The following is a 24,798-nucleotide window of genomic DNA, read 5'->3' on the forward strand; positions in this document are numbered from 1 at the left end:
TCTCCGGCGTGGGGACGTTGGGGCGGCGGGGGGGGCCCTGCCGCGGGGCCACTGCCGGGGCGCTTGAGGAAGCGCCTTGGGACCCCTCTTCTCCCGGTTCCCTCTTCATCCTTAAACCGAAACTGCTTTCTTGCAGCCAGAAGAATCCTGTGACCCCTCCGCATCCTCCTTGACCTCCTGGTGTCCCCTCGCTCTGGGGCTGCCGCCTCCTTGGCTCCCCCGCGTGCAGCCCACGGGCCCCTGGGTGTTCGGACCTGCTCGCCCCCCCCAGCAGCCTCCTCCTCCATCCTCTCCCCTCTGCCTCTGCAGGCCTGCTCGGCTCAAGTTCCTGTTTCTGTTTGAATGAAGCCCTTCCGACCCCCTCCAGCGGGTGGAATCTGTCCTTCTCTGACCCCTGGGGCACTCCGGGGCTGCCCTATATTTCTGCCCTGGCCGCACCCAGGACGACTGTCCTCTGGGTCTTTGTTTTGTGCAGGGGGGTCAGCTTCTCTGCGCAGGGGCTGTGCTTGCCTCGGGCCTCGGCACCTCCCACGGTGCCACGCATAGAATAGGCACCGCATTCAATAAATGTCATAGTTTTGAAATACCTCTTGAAATAAAAAGAAATGCTTTTTTTTTTCCAGGAGTCAAAATGCATGGCTTTCATCCACTTTCAACACATAAAAGATGTTTTCAACACAGAAAGGCCTTTCACCGCTCTTACTTAATAGTCGGCTTTTGGAATGATGTGGACTAGAATGAAAGATGAACGCCTCTGAAATCAGCTGTTTTGAATTAAATAAAGCAGCGTGAGGTTGGAATCAGGTGAAGCAGGAGGCTGGGACTTAACCAGTGGCGGATGGATGTGCTGGGCGCAGAGGGCCTGGTCTCCCCACGCCCGAGGTGGGAGGGGCTGACCCAGCTCCTCTGGCCCCACTCAGGCCCGGCTGACTAGGCTGTCCCCCCCTTACCAGGAACGACATAGCCCTCCTGTGGCTTCGCAGAATTGCAGGGAGGCTTCAGAATTGCTCCTTTTGTTTTTGGATTTTTTGGGGGCGGGGGAACGGGGCAGGGTTTTTCCCCCTTAGCTGTTCCTGGTGATTTTTGGAGATCGGTCATCAGTAAGGATGCCGAGGCCAGGGGCGAGGTGTCTGGCCGAGGGAGCCGGCGTGGAGGCCCTCGCGGCTCTGTGGAGTCCGCCTGCGTGTTGGGCGAATTGTGCATCCGCGTCTGTGCCCTCAGTTTTCCTGCCTGCTCCACCTCGAGCACGGTGGCTAGGGTGCGCTGTGTCTAGCAGCCAGCTGTGCAGTGTCTGTACGACTAGCCGTCCACGTGCAAACTGACGGAAGACACTAAACCCGAAGCCTCACCAGACCTGCCGAACTGACCTCCTTCTCAGTGAGGCCAGGGGAGCCCCCCCTCCACCCCGAGGCAGGCTATTTCATGAGCTTCACCAACAGATGAGGGGTTCTTGTCTCCATTCTGGCTGGGGACGAGCTGCGGCCTTGCCTTTGACCAGCTGACAGAACTAACCTGAAGGTTCTGGCCTCCAGGTGGGCCGACTTGTGATGAATCGAACGGACAGCCTGCAGCTGGCCTCGTCCCCTCCCAGTCCCACGTTTCCTCCTGTCAGGCTCATCCCCTGGCCCTGGGTGCTGGCAGGTAGTTCTTGCGGGAGCCGAATGGCCCCCTTAGGGCCAGCCATTCCCCAGGCGCTGTCTGGGGGATCACTTGGGGCCGTTTGGGTGGTGCTGTCCCGTGGGGACCAACATTTGCATCAGTGACCCCAGGTCTGATACTTGACCTGAGTGTGGGAGCGAGCATCGCAGGCAGCTCCGCGCGCTGCGGGGCTCATGCCGCAACAAGGGGTGTCTCAAGCCGGACAGTGTACTTCAGCTGTTTTCAAGGAGTAGGGTGCACGACCAGGGCACAGATTTACAAAAAATGCAGTGTCTAGATCCCTCAAGGTTATGACAAAGCGAAGGCCGCTTCTGGCAAGCAAGTGGACCACAGTCTCACCCACGGCGTTTTGGTTTCTGTTTTGGGGGCGCTGGCGGGGATCCCACTGTAGGGACTTCGGCCTGCCCTGGTTGGTTGTACTTCCGTCAGGTCTCAGAGGGCCCCTTCTGGCCCCTTTCAAGCCAGCAGCCCCTCTTGGCCCCTCCCCCCCGACCGCCTCTTCTGCAGTGACTTGTGGTCACGTGAGCCACTATTTATAAAAGCTGCCCCGATCTTCCCCCCCCCCCCCCCCCCCCCCCGTGCGAACTGTGGCGCCTTAATGAAAGTACGCTTTGGCCCTTAGAACGGGAACGGCTTTTAATCACAAGGACGCCCTCCTGTTTATTCATGGATCGTGAAAACCGGTACTCTTGTACCTTTCTTCCCTTGAAGAAATCCAGTACCGTCAGGCTTTCTAGATTCAAAGTAGGTCAGATGGCTAATGATTGAAAATGGATTGGCATCCAGAGTGTCTTTGGAGTCGTAAAGCTACACTCCAGGCTCTGTTTTTGTTTATCCTCTTATCATTCAAGTGACTGGATGGCAGCTGAGTTTGCAGTGGCTGCGGACCAGGGGTTAAGGGCAGGGCTGCAGTGAAACTAAGTCAGGCTTCCCTCCCTCCACCTGAGCCGCGAGGGAGGTGGGTGATGATTAACTCGGCGCTGTCGAAAATGCAATTTCTGGGGGCCGAAAACATTAACTTGTAAAAAATGATCTTAAATTACCAATTGACCATATCCGGGGCCGAACCTGCATGATTCAGCTCCTTTTAAAAATATCTTTTCTCAACAAATTGCTTCCTTAACATTTTAATTTGTTGATCATAAAGGAAGCTTGCCAAATATTAGCCGTTCTTTTCCATTTCCTACAGCTTCAAGCTTTCCTTATTTGGCATATTTCAGTGGAACTGTAAGGTCACTCCCTATTTTTCTTCCCAAATAACTATATTTATTGCTGTCAAGTATTGGCGGGTTTGATCCAGCTGTCATCAGAATGTTTGGAAATAGTGTTTTTTGCCAGAATGCTGATTTAATGATCTAATACTGACATGGCTTGTTTTCTCTGCCGACTTGATAACTTGTTCAATGAGCTGCTCTCTTTTTTTCTTTGCCCATTTTCCTGCTCTGAGTTTTATGGGGCAGTGTCTGAAAGATAGTGCTAGAAGGGTTTTGTGTGTTTTGTTTTTTGTTTTTACCCCCGCCCCCATCTCCTCTTTCTCTTTTTGGAGAAAGACCCGGATGGTAGCAGAACACTCCTTGAAGAAGCTGGCATTGCCGCTGCTTGATATTTTGGAGAGTCCTTAAGAAAATTTTTCCTGGTGAAGGCTTCCAGACATACCCTGAAATAGCGAGGCAGCTATGCTGAACCCCCCCACGTCCCATCGCTGGCTCCGCCGGGTAACAGCTCACAGCCCATCTCATTTCATCTCTACCCTCGCGTGGTTGTTGACTTTTGACAAAGGCCATCGCATCACTTTATCCATAAATATTTCAGTATGTATCCCTAAAAGACAATGCAACTGTCTTTTTCTGAACACTGTAATACCATGACCACACCTAAAAAGATAAATGAACAATAAGAAAGGAGGCGTGTCTCCCAAGTGGCGCACAAGTGAGACAGCCGTGGGTGTCAGAGGGGAGGTGGCCCGGCCCAGGGCTCAGCATCGCCTGCCTCAGGGAGCGGGGCTGGTTATTGCTTTCTTGAGCCTCAGGTGCTTCATCCAGAAAACTCTAGTTCTCCTGTCTGTGGCAGTCGTGAGTCTCTGCCTTGCTCAGAACCTGCCTTGCTCAGAACCCGCCCTTCAGCCCCGCAGGAGGAGGAGGGGGCGGCCTGCGCTTGCAGGGCGGGCGGCTGCCTCCTTCCCGCCCTCCCGCCGCAGGAGGGGGAATGGCCGCCTCCAGCTGCCTCCAGCTGCCGGTTGGACGGCACTCCTGGCCGTCTTTTTTCTCCCGGTCGTGTTGCCCGTGCGCTCATCTGCAGCTCTGTGTAATCCTTGCTCCTCTGAGTGGAAGCCCTGTTTCCACATTTAGTGGTTTGCTGTGAAGGGTCGGCAACAGGTGTCACATTTGCAACCCATTTCCACCCCAGTCTTCTGAAACTGAAATGTTTCGGGCATTTGAACATAACAAACTGCCTGGCGCTGCACCAGGTGCTGGGCGCTGAGGCTCGTTGGGCGCCGGTGGGCCCTCCAGGAGCCCCGTCTGGCAGGGAGAGGACGACACCCAGCGCCCTAAGAAGCAGGAGTGGGGTTTCTACAGGTCCAGGCTGCTGGGCGAGGGCGGGTAGTCAGGTGCCAGACACCGTCACCCCCTGCCAGGGTCCGAGTCCCCATTAACGCTTTGATCTGTTTCCTTTGACTGTTTTTCTGTGACGATATGGATGTCTGGGATCTGTTCACGCAGTCAGTAACGGAGGAAACGCGTCCTCAGCATCTGGCCACGTGCTCTTCTTGGTGCTGGGGTGGCGGGGAGAGAGGTCAGGGTGATTCCTGCCCGCAAGGAGCTTACCCTCTGGCAGGTTAATATAGTAAATCCTACCGAGATCGTTGATGCCACTTGTATTCTGTTGAGTTCACTCTTCAGCTGACACCAGGCCACCTGTGGAGCTATCGGCCTGCCCTTCCAGCCTGCTGTTGCCCTTCAGCCTGACGGAACAGCTGCCTGTGAAATGTGACCCTCCCAGGGCCAGCCCCCGCTCCAGCCCAGGCTCCGGACTTTCGGCGGGGCGGGCATGCCCTGCCCTCTTTTCCCTTTAAGTTGCCTCTAAAAGGGTGGGCTTTTCCTCTGAGTAATTATACTGACTTTATTTGCATCAAGGAGTGTGTTTAAAATCCGGTATAATCTGCAAGCCAAGTGTGTCCTTAAATCGTTTCATGACCAGTGTTGGTGTGGGGGCAGTGGTTGTGTTGGTTTCCTTACAATTTATGTGCTTGGAAACGTCACGCCTGAAGTTTAACGCCCGGAAAGGCTAAGACCCTTTATTGTTCAGTGTGTCTGGAGAACGTGGCTCCAAATCCCAGCATCTCCCCGGACAGAAGAGCAGATTGAGCGCTCTTGTACCCATTACTCAGCTTCAGTAATTATTTGCTCATAGCCAACCCCAACTTAATTGTGAAACAAATCTCAGGCCACGTATCTTATTTCAGCTGTAAATATTTAGTGTGTATCTTTCAAAGTTAGAAGACTAAAACAACAAAACACACCCACACTCTCAGTATCATCACCCCCCGTCCAAATGGCAAAAATTCACTACTATCAGCTGTCAAGTCTGTACTCAAATTGCCATTTTCCCATAAACGTCATAATTTAAAAAAGAATTGTTTTCAGAGTTCTCTTGTAGCACAGCGGGTTAAAGGATCCGGCATTGTCACTGCTGTGGCTTGGGTTCGATCCCTGGCCCAGGAGCTTCCACATGCTGTGGGCACAGCCAAAAAAAAAAAAAATGTGTTTGGATCAGAATCCAAGGAAGATCCTTATATTGTGATGTTTCATTCATCCTTTAGTCGGTTAAGCCTCTTAATCAGCCAGCCCCTCCCCCTCCCTCCCTCACAAGCTGTTTCTGAAGCTGAAGATCAGATGTGGATTTTTTGGTTTTGGTGTTTTTTGGCTGGATTCCTTCCTAGGTGGTGGCATGTTTCCATCAGGAGGTCAGGGGGGCCAAGCTCCGTGGGTGTCGTACAGTTTTTTCCCGTCAAGTTTTACCTTACAGGACACGCATAACATACACCTTCTTACCTATTTTTTTTTTTTTTGTCTTTTTTTGCTATTTCTTGGGCCGCTCCCACGGCATATGGAGGTTCCCAGGCTAGGGGTCCAGTCGGAGCTGTAGCCACCGGCCTACGCCAGAGCCACAGCAACGCGGGATCCGAGCCGCGTCTGCAACCTACACCACAGCTCACGGCAACGCCGGATCGTTAACCCACTGAGCAAGGCCAGGGACCGAACCCGCAACCTCATGGTTCTTAGTCGGATTCGTTAACCACTGCGCCACGACGGGAACTCCCTTACCTATTTTTAAGTGTGTAGTTCAGTGGCGTTAAGTACGTTCATGGTGTGTGAGCGCCATCCGGCCACCGCACTCTTTTCATCTTTGCCCAGCAGAAACTGGACCCAGCGAACATTCAGTCGCTCCCCGTCTCCCCCCTCCTTCTAGCCCCTGGCACCCCCTGTTCTACTTTCCGTATGTGTGGGTTTGAAGCTCTAGGTGCTCCATAGAAATGGGATCCTGCCGCGTTTGTCTCTTCGTGACTCGCTTACTTCCCCCAGCGTGTTGTCCTTCAGGCTCCACGTGTCCTCCAGGCCTGTGTCAGAATGTCCTTCCTGTTGAAGGCCGAGTAATATTCCGTCGTGTGAAGGGATGGCGTTTTGGTATCCGCTGGTCTGTGAATGGACACTTGGGCTGCTCCCACATTTTAGCTGTTGTGACTAGTGCTGCTATGAACATGGGTGTGCAGATAACTCTGGGAGACTCTGCTTTCAGTTCTTTTGAGTATATACACCTAGGCGTGGACTTGCCGAATCATAGGGTGTTCTGATTTTAAAATCTTGATGAGCCGCCCTGCTGTTTTCCACCCTGACTGCACCATTTCACGCTCCCACCAAGAGGACCCCAGGGTTCTGGCTCTCCCACATTCTCACCACACTCTCTCCCCGTTTTTTGTTTTTTTTTTGTTTTTTTTCTTTTTCTTTTTGCCTTTTCTAGGGCCACTCCCGTGGCATATGGAGGTTCCCAGGCTAGGGGTCTAATGGGAGCTGTAGCTGCCAGCCTGTGCCACAGCCACAGCCACGCAGGATCCGAGCTGCCTCTGCAACCTACACCATAGCTCACAGCAACCCCAGATCCTTAACCCACTGAGCAAAGGCCAGGGATCGAACCCCCAACCTCATGGTTCCTAGTCGGATTCGTTAACCACTGAGGCACGACGGGAACTCCACTCCCCGTTTTTTTGATAGAAGCTGTCTTTATGGGTATGACGTGGTAGGTCTTTGTGGTTGTGATTTGCATTTCCCTAATGCTGGCCCTTATTTTTAACAACTTATTTAAACTTCGGATTTCATCTGGGGGTGCTTCAAGATGGGGGAATGTATTTAGTGAACCACCTCAATTATTTCTGAGAAAAGGCGCGCGGGGCGGGGGGGGGGGGAAATACTGTTTCCCCAAGGGTCTTGACAGTACATACCGCCACTGTGAAATGTTTTGTAGAATTGCCAAAATTAGACCAGTCCTCTCAGGTAAGACCCAGCAGGGGTGAGCCTTTGCCCACGGCCTCGACCGCGAGAGAGGGAAGGTGAGGCCTCCAGGGCCCAAGTTCCCAGGTCTGGCCTTCCTCCCCCTTTCTAGGCCCCGCCGCGGCCGTCGGCGGGCAGGGCCAGGTGCACAGAGCCCTGCTTGTTTGGCTCCCCGTGCCCACCAGCAGTTGCTCTTATTATAGAGCGGTTATTCTTATTTGTCAAGAAACTCAGAACAACTGTTTTTATTCTTCACAGTGACTGCTTATGCACTTGACCTTTTGAGAACATATTTCTGGATGCTGTAGAGGCACTGATGTTCATGCAGATTAGTGACGTTAAATCTTTCCGCTGAAATTGCCTGTCTGTCCCTTTAAGAATTCCTCTGTGCCGTTACTGTTTTTTTGTTGTTGTTGTTTTTCTTCCTGTTGTTAAATGTTTATTAGTAGCCCTGTATAAATTAATATATTATTTTCAGATGACAGAAGGGCCCTTTGGCACAGGGCGGGGTTAAGGGCTGATGTGCGTTCAACCCTACCCTCCTCGGGCTGGGGCCCAATGCGCGTGGGCAGGACGGGGCGGAGGGACCATCTGACAGTCCAAGTGCAAGCCGCCACGTGGCATGTGGCATGTGCATGTTTGTGTGGAGTCTCTGAGAACTGATTTTCATGAGTGTGGAGGTCTATACATAAGCCTCACCGGGCCGAGCTCTGTTGGCCCTTCTGCTTATGTGATGGCCCCGATGGAAGGGTCTCCCCCGGTGATTGAACTCAGCTTCCTTGTTTGCTTAGGAAGAGCCAGGTACAAGGCTCGGTACGAGAGATCAGCGCTGAAAAAAATGACAGTGCCTGCCCTCATGGGACTGACGTTTTAGGGGTTTCAAGGGAAGGCAGCCCTTGTTTTTAAGAGACCTTGGCGAAGCACACGACCTTGAAATCTATCAAGGGCAGCGATAGTTGGCACGCTTGGTTTACAGTCTCCAGACAAAAGAATCATATCAGACCCTTTATTGCAGACATGAACATTTATTTTAAGGACTCAAATTAAACTAGAGGAGATAAATGAGCAGGGCCTCGATGTTTGCTGATCGTTCATGGTTGATGCAATGAACCACTCATTAAATTGTTGGTAACAAATGAAGCCATGAGAATTTCAACCCCAAGACACTCTGAACAACACCAGCGTAAAACAGCCCAGTGAAAGGTGACGCTCCTCCGTCCTCTAAGCATCTGATTGATTTCAAAGCCTATAAAGAGGGCACCACTGGGGCCTTTGAGGAAGGCGCTTTATAAGAAAGTTCAGAAAGTTTCCTAAAAGTTGCATGTGAGGTTTCAGTGTAATTTGATTTTCCACGGGGACGGTTAATGTGCTGTGTGTTACCGCAGGTGTTTTCCCTCTGTTGTCTTCCATGTGCTGAATTTTCCCAAGTGGACAAGGATCAGCAGCAGTGGAGGCAGTGATGGCTGGTCCGTTGCACCGAACGTGTGTGATGGGGCGGGTGGGGCACCAGCATCCCGGTGGCTTGGGGGGCCCTTGTGGACACTTGGTGTTGATGGTGGACTGTTTGTTAAGTCTGGCCTCCAAGTGGCGAGTCTCACAGCCAGAGCCTCACAGGAGGCCTCCTTGTCCTGGGGGCTGGTGGCGACCAGGATGAAGTCACGCCTGGCGTGCCAAGTGGGTGGCCATGGCAGACCCGAGGCCCTCTCGAGGGGAGGAAGGGGGGTTGAGGACAGACGGGCAGGACACTAGCGACATTCTTGGTGCATCCTCCCCGAGACCTGGGCTGAGGGCACCTCCCGGGAGGTGAATGCATCGGCTGTCCAGCACGTAACCTCTGGGCGTGTCCTCTGGACCCTCCTCTGAGTGTGTCCAGAAGCTCAGGCTTCACATCATTTGCTCCAGTTTTAAGCCGTCTTGATAGTCACTCACTCGTAGCTCTGTCACCTCAGCATCCAGGTGTCAGAAGTTCCGTCCCTCCCAGCGTGGTCACCGGGTGGCACCACTTCCTTCGTCCGTTCCCACCCCCTCTGCAGAGCTGGCTTCTGCATTCCCACTGCCCTCTGAGCCCGGGCATCTCCCCTGGCTGACACAGAGTCTTGAACTCCCCCCTGCACCCCGGCCCTCCCAGCTGCAGGCAGTGTCTCCACGTCAGGAGCACCTCCCGCCTTGGGCCGTCTTATGCTTCTGGGGTGTAAACTGTCACCTGGACGCACAGCGCTGTGATCCGTGGTGACCGCAGCCCCGGCTGCCCTCAGGGAGCCCCCACTGCCCTGGGTGCCAGCCCTGCGTGGCGAGAGTGGCTGTGCAGAACTTGGTGTGAGATACTGTGCAGGGAATGCCACGAGCAGCACGATCTCAGAGCAAACGGATGCTGAGTGCTGCAGGAATGAGCGGGAGAAGGGTCCCCGTGCACGGCTCCGGCAAGGGCGCTGGGAGAGGCGGGGCGTTCGTGGGAGCTGGAGAGTAAAGGGCCGTGAGTGCCCTGCACAGTGATTCAGGCCCGACCCCCCTCCCCGGGAGGCGGCTTGGCTGCGGTGACGTGTCAGGGAGAGTCCCCGGCCTCAGAGGGCTGAGTGGGTTGAGGGCCTGGGGCCTGGACAGCAGGAGGCCGGGGCCCGGGGGGGGGGGGTGGCCGAGGCGAGAAGGGGTAGGAGGAACCCCACCCAGGCCGTGCTAACTGTTGTTGGGAGGCAGCGAGGGAGGACAGGCGGATGCACCCGGATGGATGTGTGCTTGACCTTGGAGAGGAGGGGACTGAGTTCTCGCTCAAAACCTCAGATGGTGGGAGGTGTGTGGGGAGGCTGTGCAGCCTTCCAGACACCCCGAGTAAACAGAATGCTCGAGAGACAGGGTGGGGCTGCCCTGGCTCTGCCCGCTTCCCAGTGCCTGGCACATAGTAGATGCTTAATAAATACATGGACTGAACCCATGAGGTGGAGGGCGTCAGGACCGGCCGCAGGTCCCCTGATGCCTTGCAGCGTCTGCTGACACTGTGTCAGCAGGGAATGAGTTCCCGGAGGGATAGGACCGCGGGGAAAGGGGGCCGAGGGCTGTGCGCCGGCGCGGGGAGCCTGCAGTGAGGGCTGCAGTGGAGGCGGGAGGTGCAGGGTCAGCCAGGGTTAGGGGGCTCCGAGGGGCCAGTGCTTACGTGGGCACAGGATGTCTTGGTGTCCTCACCGTGGGGAAGGCGGATGAGTGAGCGGCCAGAGAGGGTGGAGGGAGGCCTGTCAGGCGAGACCTGAGGGCTGCACCTGGTTCGGCTTTCTGGTGCCTTCCCCCGGCCGCCTTTGCCAGGTCCGCACACTGTTGCTGCCTGCTCCCCCCAGGCCTCGTTTCCCACTTCTCTTTAGGGGGATGGTCATGGCCGCCCCGCCCCACCTCCGGTGCCCCCTACGTCCCTGGGCCACCACCACCCCAAAGGCTGGGTGAGTTGCTGGATCACCTCGTTGTCTGACCCCTGTGTCCTGTCGAGGCACCGGAGCTGCGGCTTAGTCCTGATGTTTCATTTTACAGCCCGGTGGGCAGCGGGGCGCCCCAGGGAGCGGGGAGCAGGCTGGCTCTTCCCCGCCCTGCGTCTCGCTCCTGTCTCCGTGTGAACTGACGAGAGAGGATCTAGGGAACCTTGTCAGATGATTTCTGGAGGAAACCTGAGAATAAGAACCAAAGGGAAGCATCCCAGGCTTCTCGCTGAGGCTGTGGGACGGTAAATTCCTTAACCTTGAGTGGCTGGGCTGGTTTAACAAGATTTTTCTACCTCCTTGTGGTGGAGTTTTCATTTTTCCCCTTTGAAAGTTGTTCAGATAAAGCTGTGAGGGTGCTGTAGTTTTATAGTTTAGGTCGGCAATGAGTAATTTGAGGATAGATGCAGAAATCACTTTTTTTTTTGGTCTTTTTAGGGCCGCACCTGCGGCATATGGACGTTCCCAGGCTAGGGGTTGCATCAAAGCTGTCGCTGCTGGCCTACACCACAGCCACAGCCACACCAGATCCCAGCCACATCTGCGACCTACACCACAGCTCATGGCAACACTGGATCCTTAACCCACTGAGCAAGGGCAGGGTTTGAACCTGCCTCCTCATGGATGCTAGTGAGATTTGTTACTGCCGAGCCACGACTGGAACTCCTTTTTTTCTTTTGCTTTTTTGTTTTTGTCACTTTTAAACCCCTTTGCCTGGTGCCGCACACCTGGCAGTGTTACAAATACTGACATAGCTTACTCACCTCTCTGCCACGGAGGGGCTGCGCCGCCCCCCGGGGCGTGGATGTGGCTCAGAACCAGTGGGCCCTGATGTTCTCTTGCGTGTTTTCTTCTCGGAAACGCACACCCATGAAGCCGCTGTCTGAGACCCGCTTTGGGTTGACTTTGGTCGGTGATCCGGGCATAGCTAACTGTGCTGCATCCTTCTGAAGAGTCCTCAGAATGTAGTCCTGTAATGAGGACTAAGAGGAAGTGTGCTCTCCAGCTAGGTCATGGCTTTCCAAACCCCAAACCCAAAGGCTTTTTTTTTTTTTTTTTGAACACCTGTCAGAGGGGCAGGGTTTTAAGTCTGACTATGTGGCGCTTTTGAGATGGGATGTGTGTGACTCCGCGGGCTGCGTGCTCAGGGACAGGAGGGAGCATCGGGGAAGAACACAGACGTCACCGGGGGAGAGGGGCGTCCTCCGGGGGTTCTAGAAGGCGGGCCGCGTGCCACACGTGCAGATGGACCTCACAGACAGAGCGGAGCGCCGAAGGGGCCAGGCCAGGGCGTGCACGGCGTCGTCCTGTTTGAGTGAAGTGTGTGAAAACCACCCCTTAGGTTCATGGCACCACGAAGAGCTGGTAAATAGAGAAAAAGGATTTTAGGGGGAAAGGTAAACGCCAAATGCTGGAGATGTGATTATTTGAGGCAGAGAGAGGATGGGACTGCGGAGGGTATGACGGGGACGCTGTAATATCTTGGTCCTTTAAAAATAGCAAATGTGGCAGAATGTTAAAATTTGATGACACCGGGTAGTACGTACATAAGAATTTATGCTTTTCTGAATGGTTGAAATGTATCATTATTAAAAAATAAAGCAGTGTCTACTTGCTCTCTGAACGTATATGAATTGGCCTTAATAATCTATTGTACTTATAGCCTAAAATTTTTCAAGATTGTTTGTCTTATGTGGGATGCTTCAGATCTCTTTTTCCTGCTCACTTCTAGACTTCTAAAGGTATGGTGGTGTTAACTATATTTGTCGTAAATGTTTTTTTTTTTTTTTTTTTTTTTGGCTGTACCCGTGGCACGTGGAAGTTCCCAGGCCAGGGATCAAACCTGCACCACAGCAGTAACGAGAGCTGCTGTGGTGGCAACGTCAGTTCCTTAGCCCGCTGTGCCATGGGGGAACTTCCTGTTGTAGAACTTTTTTGTTCTCTTATTATATTTAAATATTGGAAAGTAGGTGAAACCTTTTAGGTCTCTGTACATCTCAAAAAGATGATATTAAGGTGTATTTTCTCCTTCAGATCACACCTTCCTTTTTTCCCCCCTTTTACTGGCCGCCCGGTGGCATATGGAGTTCCTGGGCCAGGGATCAAATCCGAGCCACAGCTGTGACCTAAGCTGCAGCTGTGGCAACACTGGCTCCTTTAACTGGGCTGGGGATCGAACCTGCATCCTGGTGCTGCAGAGACGCCCCCATTCTGTGGCGCCACAGCGGGAACTCCTGGATGATGCCTCCTGATAGAAAAATGGGTCCTTGCCTCTGTCTCTCTGTTTAATAACAGTGAATTTTCTACAGAAAAACGAGGGCAGGAGAACGGAAGGGCCGAGACCCGCGCTGGCTGCCTCGTCTGAGGTGGAGCCCTTAGGATACTCAGGATCCTTGGCAAGAGGCAACTATAAATTAAGGCTAATATCATCCGGGCCATGGGTCCGGGACGGTTTCTCATTGTCCCTGAAACGAGAGATGCTTCTCAGGATGAGCTTTCTGGCTCCATTGAATCAGCGTCACTGCCGTCAGGGTGGGAGGGAGGAGGTCGGTTCCCGGGGTGCCAGGCGTGGGCGATGGGAGGAAAGCAGGCCGTTGATGGACTGGCATCCTCTCCTCACTCGCTGTCTCTCTGCGAGGAAATGGGAGCTTAATATGCCGCATTCAGTTAATCCTGACAACATCCTTAAAAATGGGGGCCGTCGAGGCAGGTGGTATTATCTCCCTTTTACTCAAGCGGCAGAAACGGGGCGAGGCCGAGCTCCCTGGGAGCCCCTCCCCATGTGCGGCCGGGCCCACGAGGAGGCGCCCGGGCCCTGCTGGCAGCTCTCAGGATCGGGATCGCTCTTGATCCTGAGCACCATTCTGGGAGGTGGCGGAGGCATCCTGGCTTCTCCCCTGGAGGTCCAGTCCCTGGCCCAGGTCCGCAGGCTGGCCAGCGACAGGCTCAGCTCTGCCCACACCCGCCCCAGCCCAGGCTCCCGCCTTGTTACCAGGCCCTGCGTCCAGCCTGGGAAGGCGCGGCCCCTGCCGTGGAGGACAAAGCTTCAGCGCTTGAAGCAAACCCGCAAACCGGTCGGTGGTCACAGGGTTAAGACCGTCGAACACAGCCTCCAAACGCAGTGCCTTGGGATCGTGCGTGGAGAGAGTTCAGGGCACTTGAACTCCGGCTTCTTGACCCCCGGCAGGGCTGCCGACCCCAGGGCTTCAAGAAAGGCTGCGACTCGTGCGGCATCTCTTGAGAGACGGTGCGCCACTTCTCAAAGCGGGTGTCAGGCGTGACTGCTTGAATTTTGAACAGCTCTGGTCAGGAGTCATTGGGGAGGGTCAGAAAGAGGAAACGAAGCTGACGGGGCCTGTGGTTTTCGCTGCCATGACTCAGTGTCCCTGCAGGGCCTTGGAGCCCGTCTGTTGTACAGGCGGGGAAAAGGAGGGCTGCCTTTCACAGAGCCGCCCGGCTGGCTCGAGACCCAGACCTCTTGATTCCAAAGCGAATATTCTCTCAGGTGCAGTAACCTGGCTGCCGTGCCTTTGGCCAGTTGGTGTTTAAAATATATATATATGTGCATATGTTGCGAATCATTCATGAGGAGGAGGAGGAGGGCTTCGATTTCACCTGCTTCGAATTAGTCAGCGATTTCTCTTTTTATAAGCAGGGCTCTTTATTAACCAAAGACATGGTGTTTAATTGCTGTTGAGTGTGCTTTTGTCACACCGCCCTGTAACAAGCCAGAGAACGGTTTGTGCCAAACATAGAGGGAAAGCAGAGGGGGGATGACAGACCTTTTGCTCCTCCAGCTCCCCAGGTGGCGGCTGTAGTTTCTGCTGACCGCTCCTGCGTCCTGCAGAAGCAGCACCTGGTCTGGCGGCTGGTCAGGACCCTCCCCCGGGTGCTCAGGTGCACCCCTGTCCCTGCCTTGGCCAGTGCTCCCCCCCATTCTTGATTGTGTAGCCCAACATTGTAGCAGTGATAAAGGAAAAACACCTGCTGAACTTGGCTTTTTTTTTTTTTTTCCCTGCAAAGTAGAAATGACTTTATCTGTGATTTTAAAAAGTAAGAAATGCGAGTAAAAATTCAGAACCTATAAAAACCTGTAACAAAGGAAGTGAAACCCACCACTAATCCCATGCCTGTGAACATGCTGGTATTTGGCTTTCCAGACGCCCTCCCCCCCCACCCCCCACCTCCCCCGCCACCCCCCACCTCCCCAGCCCTGCGTGGGCTTCTGTAAGCACAGAAGGAGGTGAGTGGGCTAACACTTTGGACACTGTTTGGTAACAGTCTTTCCCCAGCCTGGACTTCTCTACCTGTTAAGAATGTCTCTCGGTGTTTTAAAAAATGAGTATGTTGTTTGTTGAAGTTACATGTTAGGCAGTGATGTGTAATATGATTGCCTGTATTTCCTCAAATTGTTCTTCTGTCTCTCAGCCCTGTGCTATTCTAGACTACACTGGGATGCACATCCTTGTACATCTGTGCAAGTTTTTAAAAAATTACTTGTAATGTCTAATTATTTTCTTAGGTTAAATTTCTAAGAAGTGCTGAGTGAACAGACTTTGGGTGCATATTATCCAAACTGCTCAGAAAAGTCAGACCAATTTAGAGTAGCAGTTGTACTAAATTCCTTTTTTTTGGCCCTGCCCACAGCATTCGGAAGTTCTAGGGCCGTATCGAACCCACACCATAGCAGCGACATGCGCCACTGCAGTGACAGTGTCAGATCCTGGGGTTCCCTGGTGAGTCAGTGGTTAACGAATCCGACTAGGAAGCATGAGGTTGCGGGTTCGATCCCTGGCCTCGCTCAGTGGGTTAAGGATCTGGCCTTGCCGTGAGCTGTGGTGTAGGTCGCAGACGCGGCTCGGATCCCGCATTGCTGTGGCTCTGCTGTAGGCTGGAGGCTGCAGCTCGGATTCGACCCCCTAGCCTGGGAACGTCCATATGTCACAGGAGCATCCCAAGAATGGCAAAAAGACAAAAAAACAAAAACAAAAAAAGTCAGATCCTTAACCCACTGACCCAGCAGGGAACTCCTGTACTAAATTCCGTGTGTTACTTTTTTCTGAATAACATCTCATGATTCCTTCAAAAAAAGACATAGGCATAAAGAGAAATCTTGTATCTGCTTGTGCCGACCCACCCCCGCCATTGCAGATTTCTTTGTGTATCTTCTAGAGTTTCCTCATGTACAGAAACAGATACTAATATGTTATTTATTTAGTCTTTTCCAGGGCCACATCGGAGGCATATGGAGGGTCCCAGGCTAGGGGCTGAATGGGAGCTACAGGTGCCGGCCTACACCACAGCCACAGCAGTGTGGGATCTGAGCCATGTCTGTGACCTACACCACTGCTCAGGGCAATGCCAGATCCTTAATCCACTGAGCGAGTCCAGGGATCGAACCACAACCTCATGATTGCTAGTCGGATTCGTTAACCACTGAACCACAAAGGGGACTCCGATACTAAGATATGTTATTTCCTCATGTTGTACATACTCTTCTGTACCTTTTTTTTTTTTTTTTTTTTTAAATCTTTGTCTTTTTAGGGCCGTATCTGTGGCATATGGAGGTTCCCAGGCTAGGGGTCGAATTGGAGCTACAGCTTCCGGCCTACACCATAGCCACATCAGATCTGAGCCACATCTGTGACAACGCCGGATCCCCGACCCACTGAGCGAGGCCAGGGATCGAACCCGCATCCTCATGGATGCTAGTCAGATTCCTTTCCCCTGAGCCACGACGGGAACTCTTGCGTCTTGCTTTTTAATTTTAAAAAGTTATCAGTGTTGCTTTGACTTTCCCAAACTGTGCACACACCTGCAGATTCTGTTTCTGTTTTGTCCTTTCTCAGAGCTCCGTGATAGTCCCCGATCCAGGCGGCCACATTCTAGGCACTGGGTTTCGCAGTCATAGCTGTTTGCGTCGCTGCCTGTCTCTGCTCTCCCAGCCACGCCTCTTGCCGAGCTGTGTGCGCCTTTTGACACTGTGCACCTGCACTGCAGGGGGCGCACCCGGGCGGAGAGTTGGGGGTCCCCAGAGAGGAGCATCCAAGAATGTGATCGGTGCCACAGTTTCCCCTCATGTGTTCCTTTTAGATGCTCCACTACCCTGTCACGAGGTCCACGTTTAGGACTCCTCTTTTCCTGATCCCTCTAGCCATGCATCGGTTACTTTGGGGGCCCCCCCTTTGTACCCCGGAGTGAGCTCCCCCATCCTTCACCCCTGAAATAACGCCACATCCTTACTTAGGCCGCAGTTCTCTGTGTGGCACCGCAAAAGCAGTGAGACCTTTTAGAGCTGACCCCCCCCCACCCCTGCCCAAGGAGCCAGCCACCAGCTGCAGCGCGGCTGACTGGGGTTTGGGGTGAAGAGTCTGCCAGTGCAGAGCTCGAGGAACCTACATGATCCAGGCTGACACGATGCGGGCAGGGCCCAGTGAAGGCAGGGGTGGCCGTGTGTGGCCGTGTCCCCGCTGGCCGTAGCCCGGCGGGAGCGCAGCCCACAGAGACCGAGCCACAGCTCCGGCTGGGATTTGGGTGCACCGGACAAGCCCACCTCCACGCAGTTGTGTTCCAAGGAGTGCAGGTTCCAAACCACAAAAGCAAACTGATACTTTTTAGCACAATGTGTGTGTGTGTGTGTGTGTGGTTTTTTTTGTTTTTTGTTTTTAACTTCATGGAAAAAGATGAAATGGCGACAAGTTTTTATGTAGAAAAAAAGTCTTCAAAATACTGTTAGGCTGAGAAGCATGCCTGCATTGTGGTAGATTCTGTCCGATGTTTGTACGTGATACAAACCTACGTGCTTAAGTATCTGGACATGGATTTTTCAGGGCCTTTGCAAACTCCGGTGGGACACTGTGTCCCCGGGGCTGCCTCCCGCAGTTGAGCTGCGTCCAGAAGGAATTCTGGGGTGTCCATGGGAACACAGGGTGCCACCCCCGTAGCTCTGAGTGACCTTGACGCTCCGTGCCCCTCCGCAAGTCCCTTTGTGATGGCTTAAACCTGCACACATTTAGAAGTCGCCTCTCCTGTGGCTCTTAGAGTGTTCTCCCCTAAAAAGCCCTTTGAAACCAGGGTGGATGCCTCCCTCTCCTCCCTGTTTTATTTCTGGTTTGGAGCCCTTTAGAATAATGTAACTTTTTGCTTTATTCTTCTAGATAAATACATTCTTACTCTTGGCATTTCAGAGTTTCTTTTTCAGGGGCTGTTGGCCTCTTCCTGGGTGAGGCTGGTCTTTCTGGCTTCAGTGGTCTTCAGCTTTTTTCTCGGGCTTGCTGCTCCCACTCTGGAGGCTCAGACAGTGTGACCCCGCCGCCTGGCCCACCTGAGGGCTGGTCTGCCATCTGAGACCCAGTGTGGTTCTCTGCTTCCATAGCTTAGCCTTGCCAGCAGATAGAAGTTCTCGCTGGGTGCCCGGCGGGCTGCCTGCAGGGTCCCTGGTGGAGTTCCAGGCGTAGCATTGATTCACCTGTAGGCTCTGTTCCTGCCCAGAGGCAGCACAGCGGCTCCATGGAAGGTGTCCTGCTGGGTGACTTGTGGTCACTAGGCACAGGGCAGCCTGCTTCCACATCGAGGTGGCTTGTGTGGGGGAGGTGGCTTGTGTGGGAGAGGTGGCTTGTGTGGGGGGAGGAGACTTTGGGATCGTGCTCTGCTGATCTTCCCTGCTTGCAGTCAAGGAGGGTGGGGACTGTCACCTGGGGCAGAACGGAAAGGTGACTTTGCTGGGGGGGACAGAGGGATGTGTTTGTGGCTGCAGTGCACACCTGGTCCAGAATGCTCTGAACGCCTCCAGGAAAAGGCTTACTAGGGGGGAAAAAAAAAAAAAACCAGCTAAAGACACACAGGACTCAGAGCACAAGAATATCCCGAATGCATTATATAATGTGCTCCATTCAAAGGAACATTGTGAACCAACTTAGGAAGAGGATCTTTTAAAATGGCTTTCCTAAAAATACTCCTCGGAATGGGTCACAGGCTTGGAGCACCTGCCTGCAGAAAGTCCGGTTCCAGCACGTAGGTCGTGGACGGCGCTTGTGAGAGGCCCAGAAGGCCCTGTTCCTTAGCCCTGGTGGAGCACAGCATGAGGTGGAGGGTGTGCAGGAAGGGGCTTTGGGGGGCCTTTCCGCCTTATCTCGCGTCCCCCAGACCCCTCTCACTGGCCTCGTAAAGAAGCAGATGGCGCCCCAGGAATAGCTCCGAAATCACGCTGGCTCCTGGCTGAATGCAGAGGAAGGATCAGGACCATAAAGATTTGAAATCTCCCAGGAAAGGAAATTATTTCCTCCGTGAAATTATCGATGGAAGGGGAGCATTTAAAGAGACAGAAATTACGAACCCCGATTCAAGTTGAACCAGATACTGCACTTTAACCTTTTTGAGACTCGTTAATTTAAAAGCAAATAGAATGAAATATAGACTATAAAAGCAAATTAAATCATTTTTACACTTGCTGGGTTTTTGTGTCACGGGATTGGAAAAGCTAATCGAGAGAAGAGCGGCTTTTGGACAGAGGACCGTGGGGCTCGTGTCAGATCAAGCCGAGGCAGTGATCCTTCAGCAGCGGAGCGCAGCAGGCCGGCAGGGGCCCGGCTGGAGAGCCCCGCGGAGCCCCCTCTTAAGACCCATCCCAGGTCTGACCAGAGCGAGCAGAGGTTTAAGGAGCGTGTCTCTGATTGATGTGGGTGGAGCCCCGCCCCAGCAGTGGATGTTTTATGTGGAGGTGGGGGAAGCCGGGACCGTAGGTTACATGTATCTACCTGCAGGAATAAATCATTCTTTTGAAACATCACTAGAAGGGAGGGGGAGAGAAAAAAAAGCTGAAGATTTATCTGAAAAGGAAGTGGGACGTTAAAGTTGCTGGAGATCTCATTACTGTCTGTCTCGCTCACCGTAATTAAAAAATGCCTGAATGATCTTAATAACACATGATTCAGCTGACACGCACTAATTGCCCTGCATCAGGCCAAGAGGAGATGAATGCTGTCAAGAAAACCACAAGTCAGACAAGCTGATTCTCTCTTAGTCTGACACCGTGTTCCCATGTACAGACCAGTTTTTACTGGAGCCCTTCCAGCATCGAAAGCAGCTCTTCACCTTCCCATTAATTTCCATCGCTGGCAGGCCCGGGTTGTCTGTGGCGCGCCGTTCCCATCCCTCCTGCCTGCCGGCTCGAGAGCTCGGGTCTGCAGACGAGATGTAAATATGTTTCTTGCTCTTATCTTGGTCCTTTTCAAGAAAAGAAATCCGTTCCCATTCAATACGAATGCCCCGGTGGGCTTGTCAGTGAATTACGTGGCATTTGGGGATTGATTTTCTGACGCCGCCGATTTGTCAAGACTTTCTCGTGCCGTTTCAGCGATTCGACGGAACCTGTTGGACCCCCCGCATCCTGTGGTCGGTCCTCTGGCCGCAAAGAAAAGGGAAGCGGGGCCCTGTTGCCTGGGCGTCTGGAAGCCTCCTTACAGGGCCCAATTTTGAGGAAGGAAGGGAGGATACTGGCGTTGCTGCAGGACAGCTGAGTCATTCTGTCACTCCAGGACAAAATCGCAGCCCGGGTCCAGTGCAGCGCCGGTCCCCAAAGAAGGCCGAGCGCCGCTCCGCCCGGGCAGCGCGCTGGGGAGGAGGGTCTGTGGCAGCAACAGCGCCCTTGCTGTCCTTGGCCACCCACCGCCTGCTCTCACGTCTTGGTCCTCTGGCGCCAGGCCCTGTGCCGGGGGGGAGGCTCCTGTAACAGGGAGGGAGCTGCCGGGCAGGCCTCTGCAGGAAGACGAGGCACAGCCCACTGAGTCCGGGCCAGACCAGCATCTTCCGCAGCAGAAGCCGTGTCTGTCCCCGCCCTCCCGAGAGGCAGGCCGACTGGGCATGGAGAGATTGGCCCAGAAGGCTGGGAGCTGGGCTCCGGCTGTGGGACCCAGGGCCCGGTCCTGGATGTCTCTGAGCCAGCATCCCCGTCTGAGAAAGGTCCCCTGAGGGCCGCGGTGAAGTCCACACCAGGGCACGCCCATTGCAGTGCCGCGCGTATGGGCCTGGCAGCGTCACCCCCAAGGCTCGGGGTTTAGATGAGAGGGTTCACGTGGCCTCGAGTTGCACGTGTCCAGGGCACAGTCAGTTGCTGAGAAAGGAACTGACCTACAGCAAGAGGCGGATAAACCTAGCAAGAAATGAGCAGAGCACAACGAGCCATTCCGTCCACTGACGGACTCAGGCCACCAGGTGCTCCCTGCTGGAGGGGGTGCCCGGAGCCACCCCACGCCGATCTTTGGGGCTCCCCTGATTAGCGAAGATATCCCTTACCAGAGAGCTCTTTTCCTGAAACGAAAATGAAGTGACAATGTGTGATGGCTCTCAGATACTGTCAGTGTGACTTAGTTGTAGGAAAAAAAATCCTGAAGGAAACGGTGGGTGGATATAAAGCCAGGCGCCCTCTCTGGTGTCCCTTCAGAACCTGCGCTTGGCGGCCCCTCCCTTTTATCATCTTTTGACTTGGAAACTCAGGGCCTTTCTCTGTGCCCCGCCCACCACGGGTAGCCCTTCGTGCGCATGTTTAGGAAGAAGCTGCAAAAGAATCTGTGGGGCTCGCTGCTCTGAGCTGCTCTTTCCTTCTTGATGGGAAGGAAAACAGCTTTCTTGATGACCTGATGGCCTTCAGAGTCCCTGGAGGCCCCACCTCCCCCCAGGGCAGTGGACAGAGGGGCCCCCGACTCCCCCACCATGAGGGTGTCCGGGATTCGAAAGTCAGGGGTGAAAGCTTTGCAGACCTCCTCGGCCCCGCTGGTTCTGGGCTTTGCACGTGACAGCAGCTCTGCTCGGTGGTTGCCGCCTCGGTCGTTTAATTCGTGCGTAGCCCCCGAGTCCCTGGAAACCGGGACTCCAGAATCCAGATCAGCAACCAGTTCCAAAGCTCAGCCTTGCGGGCTCAGCTCGCCAGTTTTAGGCAGTGAAGAGGATGGCTGTTATTTAAACTTCGTATGTCACTGATTTTTCATATGTAGGAGTGGCACTCATCACCTTTTTTTTTTTAATCAAGTTATTTATATCATGGGGCGAGTCTGTCACACGGTCTGAACGCAGAACGTTGCCATCCTTGTCATCAGAATCCTGCCAGTAATTTCTGTTTACAGTAGAGCTATTGAAAAGTATATTGGGATGAAACATAAGTTGTTGGCTTGCGTGAGGTTTTTATAATGTGCACATACAGATAAAGTTGGCTTTCGTTCCGAAGGCTGTGTCTCGTTCTTGTTGCGCTTTTATTAGCTAAAGTGGCAGGGTCCCCACGGCCCCCCGTGGCCTGCCAGGTGCCACTGGGAAATAGGGGGAATGGGGTCCCCAGCTGTGGACCTCGGCATCCCGCCTTACCTGTAGAGTCGTCCTGTTGGGAGTCTAGAAACTTCTGATTGCAGAACTCCTTTTTCCTCTCCATCTCCTTCCATAATTGCTGCAGGTCATCGTTGAACCGCCCCCCCCCCCGCCCCCCCAGGGTAGGAGCCCCACGGAGCCCCTGGGCCGCCAGCGGGCAGGCTTCCGCAAGGGAGCCAAACAGCCCACAGGCGGGGCTTTGAGACAAAACCCCACGTGGTGGTCAATTTCATGGATTACAGTTAATTCTGTTTAATGTCCTTTTTCCTTCCTTTTTGCCAAGTCCTGTGCCTTATTAGAACATCGACTTTAGCATAGAAGTGCTTAAAACTTATTTGGCGCTTCGATAGATGTGACACCACAAACGTCGGATAAACGGGATTTGTTCTAATGAGATCTTAGTGATTCTTGGCCGTTCCTCCCGCCTCTTGTGGAATCCTGGCCCGTCCCCCGCCTAGTTCTGGTGGTGCTGGAGCGGCCAGAAGGCCCCTCTCTGGAAGCCTTCCTCACTTCCTCACTGGGTTTCAGGCCCCGTGAAGCACTGCCCCCTCCCCTCCCCTCCCTGTGCCCTCTGCTCCTGGGCCTATTTCTGTGATTTGCATGTAGCGGAAATATTTGTTAAACGGAATTATTTTTACACATGGGCCTTTCATGTGGCCACCGTTTGAGGTCTGTTTCCTTTGGCTGGAGGCTGGGAGAAGCCTTCCAGCGCCCCGGGAGTGCCAGTGGCTCCAGGTACGGGATGCCCTGCTCGGGGCTGGATGTGCCTTGTCTCCCCTGGAGGACCCCCAGCTGGGGGTGGGAGGCTGAGCGCCCCCATCTCCCCCGTCCCCACTGCAGCGTTCAGGGCCTCTAGGAGGCCTGCGGATTGACCCTTTTGGGGCACTGAGGGGAGGGGGAGAGGGGGGACTCAGAGCGGGAGGGATCTGCCCAGGGGACCCCTGACCACAGGCCCCTTGTCCTTAAAGGCCCCAGTCTCGCTGTCGAGATTTCCTTTTGGTTTCTCATCAGTTATTGAAGAAATACCTATGTTTTCCGAGGGTCTGTCGCCCGGCCCTTTCTGATGAGGCTGTGGGCGTCAAGGACGAGTAGGCCCGGCTCGCCCTTCGAGTACCTCCTCTGGGTCGGGGCTGCTCCGAGGGCATCACACCTTCTCACTCAGCCAGTCCTCGCCAGCTTCGTTCACAGAGGGGCCGGTGCTCAGCGGGCCCCGTGTCCCCATCCCCCTGGGAGGGAAGATGAGCCCGGAGAGGCAGGAGGAGGGTTTCCTGAGCCTCCCAGCTCCTGTGGACCTGAGCCCGCTGTGCTGAGGACCTTCTGGAACGTCAGTCCCCCCCCCGGGGACCCTGCAGTGACCCAACACCCCCGAGATGCTGCAGCGTCGTCGTCGTGGAGGGAGCCGCCTGGCTCTCCTTCCTCCCACGGCCTCTGGGTCACTTTGTCCTGCTGCCATTTGGAGGCAGCTTGAGGCTCACAAGCACTTTCTGGCCCGCAGGGTCCTATGCTGCTCCCCAGTGACAACGGAGCCCCTGGACACAGCCGCACCACCGCCCCCGCCCATCCCAGCTGCAGGTCAGAGAAAGCACCTGTGCCCAGGAGCCCGTGTTCTTGCACCACAGGGAGTCACCTTGGGGCTGGAGGGCACCGCAGGTGCAGCTTTAGAGGGGCTCTGCTGGCAGAAATTTCTAGGAGGCACAGCTCTGAGCGGGCAGCAGAGATGCTAGGGCCAGTTCCTCTCCTCTTCCTGACACGGGCAATATCTCACCTCTCTTTTCATCTGCTCGCTCCTCGTCCCCTCTTTCTGGACTCTGCGCTCTCTTTCTGGACTCTGCGCTCACAAAGAGGGCGAGAGCCCCCGGCACACTGGGGTCAGTGTCAGGCCCACTCGCAGGAACCCAAGGCTGTCCCCTGATCCTGATGGGGGCCTCTGGGAGCTGATAGGCAGGGCGGAGTCCAAACTGCCATGTGCACAGGCCAGGAAAACAAGTGTCCGGCTCTGGGACTTGGTCTCCTGAGGCGTTTCTTGCTCTTCCTACCCAGGGAATGAAAAGCCAGGTCCTACCACTTTGGTGATGAAAATGACCTTTATTTTGCCGGGGAGCTTACAAGTTTTAGGTGTCGAGTGTGTGCATGCAGCTATCAAGGATGTGTGCTCCCTCCAGACACGTCCAGTGCCAGGAAACTGACGTGTGAAGTTGAATTTAGGGACTGAAAGGCTAAAGCTCATTGAAGGTTGAGTCAGTAAGTTCAGGCAGTAAACATTTCTGAGTGTTTTCCTTGAACCTGGCACTTTGCTTGTCTCTTTTAATTCCATGGGCTAATAAAATGAAATCCATATTTGCTTAGAAATATCTGTATACTCGTATTTACTCATAAATAAAGGTAGGAGTTCCTGTCGTGGCTCAGTGGTTAATGAATCTCACCAGGAACCATGAGGTTGCGGGTTCGATCCCCGGCCTCGCTCAGTGGGTTAAGGATCTGGCGTTGCCATGAGCTGTGGTGTAGGTCACAGACAGGGCTCGGATCCCGTGTTGTTGCGGCTGTGGTGTAGGCCGGCAGCTACGGCTCCGATTGGACCCCTAGCCTGGGAACCTTCACATGCCGCGGGTGCGGCCCTAGAAAAGGCAAAAAGACAAAAAATAAAAATAAGAAAATCCATAAATAAATGCATTTAATGCATTGGCTTGTTGTCTTTCTCCCTATCTGTAGACACAGCCAGCTTGCCTCTCTGGCCCCTGTGATCATTCCAGTTCCCAAACTGTGGGGATGGATGAAGGAGT

The 24,798-nt window shown here is 54.1% G+C and overlaps 1 protein-coding gene across 16 annotated transcripts in view; it reads left to right on the top strand.

The window, feature by feature from the left end:
* Nucleotides 1-24,798, top strand: part of CUX1 (cut like homeobox 1) — a 352,709-nt gene that overhangs the window by 28,579 nt on the left and 299,332 nt on the right. The gene's annotated exons all lie outside the window — the stretch shown is intronic.

The sequence above is a fragment of the Sus scrofa genome, chromosome 3 (assembly GCF_054392235.1).
Source record: "Sus scrofa isolate SSC_HxYL_T2T_F1_AM1 chromosome 3, Sscrofa_HxYL_maternal_Yorkshire_Landrace_v2.0, whole genome shotgun sequence".
Taxonomy (NCBI): Eukaryota; Metazoa; Chordata; class Mammalia; order Artiodactyla; family Suidae; genus Sus; species Sus scrofa.